General features: G+C 34.1%; 1 non-coding gene across 1 annotated transcript; it reads right to left on the bottom strand.

Moving 5' to 3' along the window:
- Positions 1-3,015: 3,015 nt before the first annotated feature.
- LOC128041995 (small nucleolar RNA R71) lies at positions 3,016-3,121 on the bottom strand. Its single transcript, XR_008197203.1, has one exon. It is a non-coding gene; the product is annotated as a small nucleolar RNA R71 (small nucleolar RNA).
- Positions 3,122-10,356: the final 7,235 nt, after the last annotated feature.

Genomic DNA, 10,356 nt, shown 5'->3' with positions numbered 1-10,356 from the left:
GTTTGTTGTGCGCATAATGAGGACATGAATTTGGTTAGCATATGAATTCAAATAAATATATAGTTTACCGAAATTATATTATAATTAATGTAATTATAATTTTTGGTTTAAAATATTATTATATTTATTTAATTCCTAAAAAAACCCTAAAATAATAGGATATAAGAATTTCGTTTTTCTTTATTTTTGGTCTAGCAGCCGTCAAAGAAAAATTACTTTCAAAATCGTTTTGGGGATTTCTTCCGTTCGTAGTTAACTGGGTGGATTACGTAGAGGTCAGAGTCTCGATAGATTGCGGCTTGGTTCGATTGTAGATCAGACTACACATTGTTGAGAAGTTGCTGTCTACTCAGAACAAACATTAGGTAATTTCGTAACCCTTTTCACCCCGATTCGTTCCTCACACATGGATCCGTGGTTAGGGTCTCCGATTATTAAATTTTCCCGCTGCGCCGTAGGGGTGTCGGTGATCCAACATATATTTGGCTCATAATTATTAAATAATAATATTTACAAACCCACTCATTAGATTTGTGGCCCCGAAACTACTGTTTTCGACACCAGTAAAAAATAAACTGTTACATATAGACACTTAGACAAATTAACCATAAAAAACAAGTACCCACTACCATAGATTGATGACATGTTCAACCAACTATAAGGTGCCACAATGTTCTTGAAAATACACTCAAGGTATTATCAACTTAAGGTGAATGAGTCAGATGTTTTGAAGGCAACCTTTAGAACAAGGTATGGGCCCTTTGGTTTAATTAATCCACCTATTGCATTCATGGACTTGATGAATCGAGTGTTCTTATCTCCCGTAATTCGGTGTAATAAATTAAACTAGTTTTTTCACTTTAGGAGCTTGAACAAAAAGCATTTTAGTTATGTTTTAATTATGCTTTCATAAGTTTAGTTAAATTCAATAAAGTGTGTAAGTTGAGTCTTTTATGGACCTTAGGGGTCGAATGAGGCCTAAAAGTGAGCTAATATTCTTTATGAACATGCATGAGACCACTAGAAGATGTGCTAACTCAATACTGGTTGTTGTGTTGCAACACGGAGCATTGGATGTCGCAACATAGGGAGTAAAATAGAAGAATTCCAAGACTACCTTTGGTGTCGCGACATACCCCTGAAGATACCTTGAAGATAAGCATACTACCCTTGATGTCGCGACATGGGACTTGGTGTGTCGCGATGTCACCTCTGTGCAAGAAATAAATACAAGTTAGGGGAATTTTGGTCTGCACATAAAATATTAAGCACGAGGACGGCAACTGACCTAGGTTTAAGGACAACGACCACTCTAAAGTCTATAAATAAGCTTATTTAGCACATGTTATGGACAACTTTTATATTGTATAATGTTCTTCCTAGATTTAGTCTTTATTTTTTTTCTTTTCTTAAGCTTAGGTTTTATTTCAGTTCTTGTTATTTGCTTTTGTGGGAGAAATCAGATTTGTGAAACAAAATCAAACTCTTTGAGGATTTTGTGATTAATTCTAATATAAACTAAGCTTCGTCTAAACTTTATACTCTTGAATTATTATTCATGTTTACTCTTTCTATCAAGTTTATACTGTTTATTATACCCATGAGGAACTAATCATCTTGTGGTGGATTAATGAGTGGAGGTATGATTAATTAACTATTTTACAGGGTTCTCTCAACAGATCAGTTGTTCAGGAAAGGAAGATCCTAAAACCCTAGGCTTGACAGCCCTAGGAAGTAATCAAGGTGGGAATTGGCCCAAATTTGGTATCGCCTATCCATGAACACTTTATCACTGAACCGGTCTTGACTGTGAGGTTGAGAGATAAGTAGTTCTTATCCACTCAGTATTTTAGTGGAAGATCGGAATATCCTGTTGGGGTATTGATTAGTTGATTAAACAAGAAAGCCAGAAACAACAGTTGGTTATGATTACTAAAGTGAGTTAATCACCCATGCCCAGGTTTGATATATATTTTACTATTTGATTTCTCGTGATTTATTTATTTCTATTCTTTCCTTCATTGTTATTTTTAGTTTAGACTACTAAAACCTTTCTTTTTATTCATCGTAATATAATCAATTTAAAGTACTAATTAGATCTTTTTATGATTTGGTTAGAATTAATTTAGTGATCGCCTCCCCTGGGTACGATCCTCAGAGTACTAACCTATTCCATTGTAACTATATTACAACCTGACCCGTATACTTTTGAATACCACCTTTCATATATTTTGTACAGGATTTCTACTCTAGACGTTGATACATCCGGAGACGGTCAAGTTGTTGGCGCCATTGTCAAGGTATATTAATTTTCATTTTTGCATATTAATAGAATAATTAGGAAATTTTTAGGTTATAAATATGATTTATTTTATTGTTTTCTACTAATCCCTTCTCTTTGGGTTTAGTGTATGACTCATAGTAGGGGAACACCTATCGAGCTAGCCACAGATCTAGAACGAATAACCCAAAGGAATCGTCGAGAACAACAGCAACAATAGCAACAACCAATGCAGAATTCATTACCTAGTAAAGTTAATTTAACATCACATGAGAATCCATTGCTCGGCAAGGCTAACAATAACAATTTGGAATATCCACCACCACCACAACTACTCGTAACTAATCTCATGGCACATAACGAAAGGACTTTGAAGGAATATGCACTACCGAATCTTGATATTGTTTAAGGAAGTATAATGAGGCCAGCCATCAGGGCGAATAATTTTGAGATCAAGCCAACTATGATCTAGACTATCCAGAATAATTTGCAGTTTTGAGGATCAATAACAGAACATGCCCAAGTCAACATCTAAAACGGTTCCTCCAGCTTTGTGATACCTTCAAGTACAATAGGGTTACTGATGACGCTATTCATCTTCAGTTGTTCCCCTTTCAATTAATTGATAACACCTTTTCTTGGTTAGATTTGCAAGCACTAAGATCAATCACGACATGGGACGAACTCGCAAGGAAATTCCTACAAAAAGTTTTTCCCCATTAGCAAGACGGACCAGGTCAGAAGGGAAATTTCTATGTTTAAACAATTTGAGGGGGAAAGCTTTCATGAAGCATCAGATTGTTTTAAGATGTTGATTCAGAAATGTCCACACCACGGATTACCTTAGTGGTGACAACTGTAAATTTTCTATAATGGGTTGGATGCGCATTCAAGGTTAGGATTAGATGGAGCAGCAGGAGGTGCCTTAATGAAAAGAACGTATGAGGATGCGTACGAACTAATAGAAAATATGGCAACGAACTCGTTCCAGTGGAAAACTGAAAGACACACATATGGCCAGAGACCATCTACGGTCAAAGTTGTCCATGAGGATGACAGATATCAATAGCTAATGGACAAAATCAATAGCATCGAATCCAAAAATAGTGCATCGTCTATATATGGAGGAGACAAACTACTTTTCCACTATATTAACAATCCCACCAGGAATATGAACTGTAATAGCCCGTTTTTAGTGAAATAGGAATAGTGGTTTCGGGACCACAAATCTGATGAGTAAATTATTATTTTATTACTTATTGTCTACGATATGTTATCAAGGTCATAAAAAATTTTGTTAAGAAATTTTGACGTTTGCATGCTTAATTAAGTGAAAAGGACTAAATTGTCAAAGGTGCAAAAGTAGAGTTCTAGTAGCTAAAGGTATCCAATAGCTATGAAACTTTAATGTTATAAGGCTCAAATGGTAAACAGACCATTTATATAGTTACTGGATATTCATGGATTGGTTTTATTGAAATTATGAATATTTTTAAAGGTTAAAAATGTAAATAGGTAAATAAATGTTAAAATAATTAAAACAAAATTCATTCATCTTCCCCAAATGTTGCCTGTATCAAAAATTGAGGGTTAGAAAGCCATATTAGGCTTCTTCCATTTGGATTCTTTAAGTGCTATCATGTAAGTGAATTTTGAGCTCATTTTTAATGATTTTTATGTTTTTGGGATCGTTGTAGCTTAATCTAGCTAGCCCAGGGACTAATTTGAAAAAATGTTAAAGGTTTAGGGTTTTTCCATGAACAAGTATGCATTATTCTTGAATTTTAATGAAAGATTATGAGTCATTGTTGTTAAATAAACAAGTTTTGTAAATGGATTTTTTATGAAAATGTCATTTATGGACTTATTTATAAAAATAGAAAATACCATGGTAAATTTGTGAAATGTTGATTTTTATGGATTGATAGAGGTCCTCAGTGCATTTGGCTAGCATGAAATGTGGATGAAATTGCTTAAATTTCAAATTACGAGCTTAAGGACTAAATTGTAAAGAAGTTAAAATATTAGGGGCAAAAGTGTAATTTTGCAAAAGTATGAATTTTGGACTGAATATAATATTATGAGTTTTAAATGGAATGAATTTGCTTATTTAGATCAAGATAAACCTCGTACGAATCTAAATCAAGAAAAAGCTAAAGCCTCATATTAATTTATCTTGCTTCGACGTCTTTGTCATCGAGGTAAATTCGTAGGTTTAAATAACATTTTAATGTTATTTTTATCCATATTTCATTATGTTATTTATCATGTAAACAAATGGTGGAAATGCAATGATGTTACGATGATTATTGAGTCTCATTTGAACCTTAAGAATATGTAGATACAAATGACATGTCATTAGGGTTACCATGTTTCGGGTGCTGGTCCTGAATGTTCTACTGATGGCTGAGCTCTGGCATTTGTTGTAGATACTCAATAGCTTGTGTGAGCAGCATCACATAGCTTACATTCTAATCGTCAACTTGAGTGAGCAGACCCATTCCGCGACTCGTTTGAGCAACGATGTAAAGGAAAAGGAAAGGTTATATGTTTAACACACTTTGTGTAAGCTTTCCTGTGTATATGATGTTAATCTAAATGGTTCAATGGACATGAAAACGAAAGGAACAGTAAGTATTTAAATGACTTATGTCATGAATCAATGAATAAGAGTGTAAAGGAACTGTTCAATGAAAGCATTTTTATGTACATGAAATTGATGATTTCAAGTGATGTTGTTCATGTATAATTACCTATCTTATGTTAATTCAAGTCAATTATGAGTTGATGCACTAACATGTGTTGTTGATGATGCTTAGACTTGTGCCAAGCTTATGGTTGGATTGTATCATGTTTAAATTTAAAGTTATGCATTAAAATGGTAAGTTATGTTCATGTTTTACGAACTTACGAAGCATTATATGCCTACGTAGTTTTCTTTCCCATGTTTTATAGATATTAGAAGCTCGACCGGTTTGGAAGCTCGTCGGAGATCTATCACATTATCCAGTGAATATATTGGTAGTTTTTGATGTTTTGGCCTAGGTTATAATGGCATGTATAGGTGGATTTGTGTTTAATGATCTAGTTGACATGTTTGGCATGTATATGTTATTATGGTTGATGTACTTATGGTACTTTTGATGCCTTAATGGTAGGTGCCAATATGGCTAAGTTTTAATGCATAATTTAATGGCCAATATGGTATGTGTTGGAATAGTTTTGATGTGGTCAAAATAGGGTAAGCTTTGAAATGGTATTGATCTTGATGTGTATGTATGAAATGTGGTAATGTTTCAATATTTAGGTAACATATGGTTGAAATCATTTGAGGTGCCTTATTGGCATATTGCTTGGATGAATTTATGGTCTATTGAATTGATTGTTTCATGCATGAATTGGTATGTTTTTTATGTCTTGAATTTGGGTACAAAATGCTTGTAGGTACATATTTGGGTTGGTGATGGAAATGGCTTGAGTTTGGCCAATTTCATGTCCACACAGCCTAAGACACAGGTGTGTGTCTCAGCCGTGTATGACACACGGCCATGCGACACGGTCATGTGTCCCCTGTAGGTTTCAAAGGTTACAAGTTAGGTAGTTACACGGCCTAGCACACAGGCGTGTGGCTTGGCCATGTGACCCAACTCAGAGTGTTATACGGGCACGGACATGGGATGGGATAGGGCCGTGTGTCCCTCTTTCGATTGTTACACGGGCTGTGACACGACTGTATGTCTCAGCTGTGTGACCCACAGTTCAATTTTTTTTCAAAATTTTCTTAAATGTTCCAAATGGTTTTGATTTAGTCCCAAATCATTTCTAAGGCCTTGAAGGCTCGAATAAGGGACGATATGCATGTGTTTCTATGATTTATATCATGTTTATGTCCTGGTTTGGTAAAATCTTCTAAATGAGATCAGGATTTCTCAGAACACAAATTCTATTTTTGAAGTATAAAATGTTGTCTAAACTAACATGAAAATCTGAATCAGATGTCGACTTAATCTATTTCTTTTACCGATCAATTCAACATCACTTTTCTGACCTTTAGAAATCTATTGCAAAAATGTCGGCTAGCTTTTAATTTAGCTAAAATTGAACTATCATCAATCAACATCAACCATGTGTTCAATGCTCGCAAAGCATCAGCAACAACATTAACCATTCCCGAATGATAATCGATGATCAAATCATAATCTTTTAGCAACTCAAGCCATCTATGCTGTCGCAAATTCAAATCTTTGTATGACATCAAATACTCAAGGTTTTGTGAACCTTGAAGATATGACATTTTTCTCTGTACAAATGGTGCCACCAAATATTTAAACCAAATACAATTGCTACAAGCTCTAAATCGTGAGTTGGATAATTCTTTTCATGCAATTTCAACTATCAAGAAGCATACGCTATCACTTTGCCTTCTTGCATCAAAACATAGCCTAAACCATTTAATGAAGCATCACTATAAACCACAAACTCCTTACCGAACTCTGGCTAAACTAAGACAGGTGCCTCGGTTAACAAAACTTTCAAACGGTTAAAACTTTACTGACACTTCTTAGACCATTCGAACTTGACATCTTCTTGAAGCAGTTTTATCAACGGCATAGCAATCATCGAAAATCCCTTGATAAATCTTCTATAATATCCAGCTAAAACCAGAAAACTTCTCACTTCAGGAACATTTCTCAGAGGTTTCTAGTCCACCACAACTAAAATTTTACTTGGATCAACTCTAATATCGTCTACTGATACCACATGTCCCAAAAATCCAACTTCTCGGTGCCAGAACTCACATTTGTTAAACTAAGCAAACAATTTTTTTTGTGTAACATCTACAAAACAATTCTCAAAAGTTGGGCATGCTCGTTCACATCTCGTGAATAGATAAGAATGTCATCAATGAACACAACAACAAATCTGTCTAAGTACGGTCTAAATATTCTATTCATCAAGTTCATAAACATAACAGGTGCATTAGTCAAACCAAATGGCATAACAAGAAACTCATAATGTCCGTACCTGGTTCTGAATGCAGTTCTTGGCACATCAGAGTCTTTAACTCGTAACTGATAATAACCAGAAAGAAGATCAATCTTTGAAAATACTGTCGCACCTTTCAACTAGTCAAACAAATCATCGATATGTGGCAATGGATACTTGTTCTTGATCGTTACTTTGTTGAGCTGTCGATAATCATCTATACATAATTGCATTGACTCGTCCTTTTTCTTCACAAATAATAAAAGAGCACCCCAATGAGAAAAGGTGGGCTAAGGAAAGCCCCTATCAGTCCAGTCTTGCAATTGTGCTTTCAACTCTTTTAATTCTATAGGTGTCATTCTATACAGAGCTATCGATATCAGAGATGTTTCGGGCATCAATTCAATAGCAAACTCAACCTCTCTTATCGGCGGTAACCCTGGTAATTCTTCTGGAAAAGCATCTGTGAACTCACACAAAATTGAAACCAATTCTAACTTTAATTCAGAAACCCTAGAATCAAATATATAAGCAAGATACGCTTCACAACCTTTTCTAACATATTTCTGTGTCGTTGTAAACTGGAAAATATATAGGATTTTTCCTATATAATTCATCACCTTTTTACTTAAATTTGTTGTTAAAACCAAGTAATTGTTTAATAAATTAATGAAATATGTGAAAATATTAAATTAGGACATAGAAATTATTAAAATGTGATTTTATACCTTATTATATAGTTTTCATGCATAAAATGAATTATTTTATAGTAATTTGAGCATATTATATTTTTAAGCTATAAAGTGGGTCATGCTTGATTAAATTAAATAATAAAATATAAAGTTGTATTTAATAATTTATTTTAAATATTTCATTAATAAATTGGGTTTTAATTAATTGATTAATTAAAGTGGTTAAATTATATTATTTGGTCTTCTAAACTATCTACTATTTTTGGACAAGTTTGAGAATTTTCTTCTAACTACAAAACCGTCCAAATTAGGGACCAAGTCAACCAAAATTCAGCTGCACATGGATGTCATAAACCATTTTTAGTTTAATTACACAAAGTCCTTTAAGAATTAAAGAAATCAAAGATTTTCCCGAAGATTTGCAGGTGGTTGAGTCTTAGTCCTGAGTTGTTGTGGCACTCAAATTGACCAAAAATCAAGGAAAAATCAGCCACCTTTCCTCAATTAATGCCGGCCACCCTTGGAAGAAATTTCAAAAGATGGACACTTCTATTTTTAGCAAACTAGCTTCATTGCCTCACCTATAAATAAGAGCTCATTTATCACTTTTTCAGTCATTCCTCATCCCATCATCTCTCACTAATTCATCATTCTCTCAACTCTTTTAGCTATCTATCCCCTTCATCATTCTTGCATAAGGATTTTAGCAATTAAGCCTCTTAAAGAACCATTGGTCGGCCACCTTGGAGAGCCATCAGCAAATGAGCAATGCAAAGAAGCGAAGGAGCCTCGTCAGTCAGAGTCTTGGGTGACAGCCACTTTGAATTAGGTTTAATTTTTATTTTCTTAAAATTTAATTTAAAGATGTTTGCTATGTGTTCTTTGTTATTGTTTACAACAATGATAGCTTAAATTTATTTAAGCGAGGATGATTGTTTTGATTAAATAATATTTATTTGATTCAAGCTTATAATGTTTGTGCCTCAATCAATCATGTTTTCAATTAAAATCAAGTCTGTATTTCGTTCATATGTGATTGGAATGCACCTGAATTAGCTGAGCGATCCTAACCAAACAACGGTTAATAGACGCATCATTGAAATGTGCATGCTCAATTTAGATCCTAACCCGATTAAATTGTAGGTTGCATATCAACTCTAACCAGGCTCTGTTATATGCATAGTGTTTAGATTTGTGTGATTAATTTGTTTCAGACCTAACACGTCCCTGTTACCTCACACGAATGCTAAGAAACCTTTAGTAAATAAGGATGAGTAAAATGCGTATTTACTAAGCAAAGGATTCTGAAAGGACCTAATGTGGTTTCCAAACTCATGAAAGATCGAGTTGCCATGGAATGTTTTTCCGTATATTATTAAGCATGTTGATAATAAATAGAGTTTAATTAAAGTAATTGTCCTAGTTTATTTATGTTATAATTGCTGCAAGTTGTGTTTAATTTTACAAAAGTCTATTTCATTCATATAGTTTGCATACTTAGGATAATTTGCATTAGGGATCATTGCGTTTAGTTTATTGTATTTTAATCACCACTTCTCAACTATGTTGTGTTTTTATTTTACCAAATTGTTAATATAATTTTACAAATTAAGTGACTTAACACAAATACAATCCCTGTGGAGACGATAAATCGATACTTACTTATTACTTGAAAACGACTGTGTACACTTGCACAAACCCGAGTGTTACAAGTTTTTGGCGCCGTTGCCAGGGATTGGCAACTGTTGTTATAGTCATTTTTTTGTGAAATTATTTATTTTCAATTTGATTTTCTAACATTACTAACTTATTCTTTTTAATTTTTGTGATTTTTTTTAGGTGTTTATGAGCATAGATCGAATTATCGATTTACTCCCTGTAGACCCTGAAATTGAGTGAACTTTTAGACAAAGAAGACATGAACGAATAGCTCAAAGACAAGTCGAGGTGGATCTTGGAAATCAGAAGCAAGACCAAGGTAATGAAGCCGATCATGTACGAAATCCTATCCTCATTGCTTATGATAGGGATCAATGCATCAGACAATATGTTGTGCCACTTTTCAATGAGTTAAACCCAGGAATTAGAAGGCCAGATATTGAGGCAACCCAGTTTGAATTAAAACCATTGATGTTTCAAATGCTAAAAATGATGGGCCAATTTAGTGGTATGCCCACAGAAGATCCACATCTCCACCTTCGATTATTTATGGAGGTGAGTGATTCATTCAAGATAGTCGATGTGACTGAAGACGCACTGAGGTTGGAGTTGTTTCCGTACTCGTTGCAAGATCGAGCACGAGTATGGCTCAATTCATTACCACCAAGTTCCATATCTTCATGGCAAGAATTAGCAGAGATATTTTTGGTTAAGTATTTCCCACCTAGCAAAAACGCT

This window comes from Gossypium raimondii, chromosome 6, assembly GCF_025698545.1.
Source record: "Gossypium raimondii isolate GPD5lz chromosome 6, ASM2569854v1, whole genome shotgun sequence".
Taxonomy (NCBI): Eukaryota; Viridiplantae; Streptophyta; class Magnoliopsida; order Malvales; family Malvaceae; genus Gossypium; species Gossypium raimondii.
Note: the sequence above shows the minus strand (reverse complement) of the source record. Positions and strands in the feature narration are given on the sequence as shown.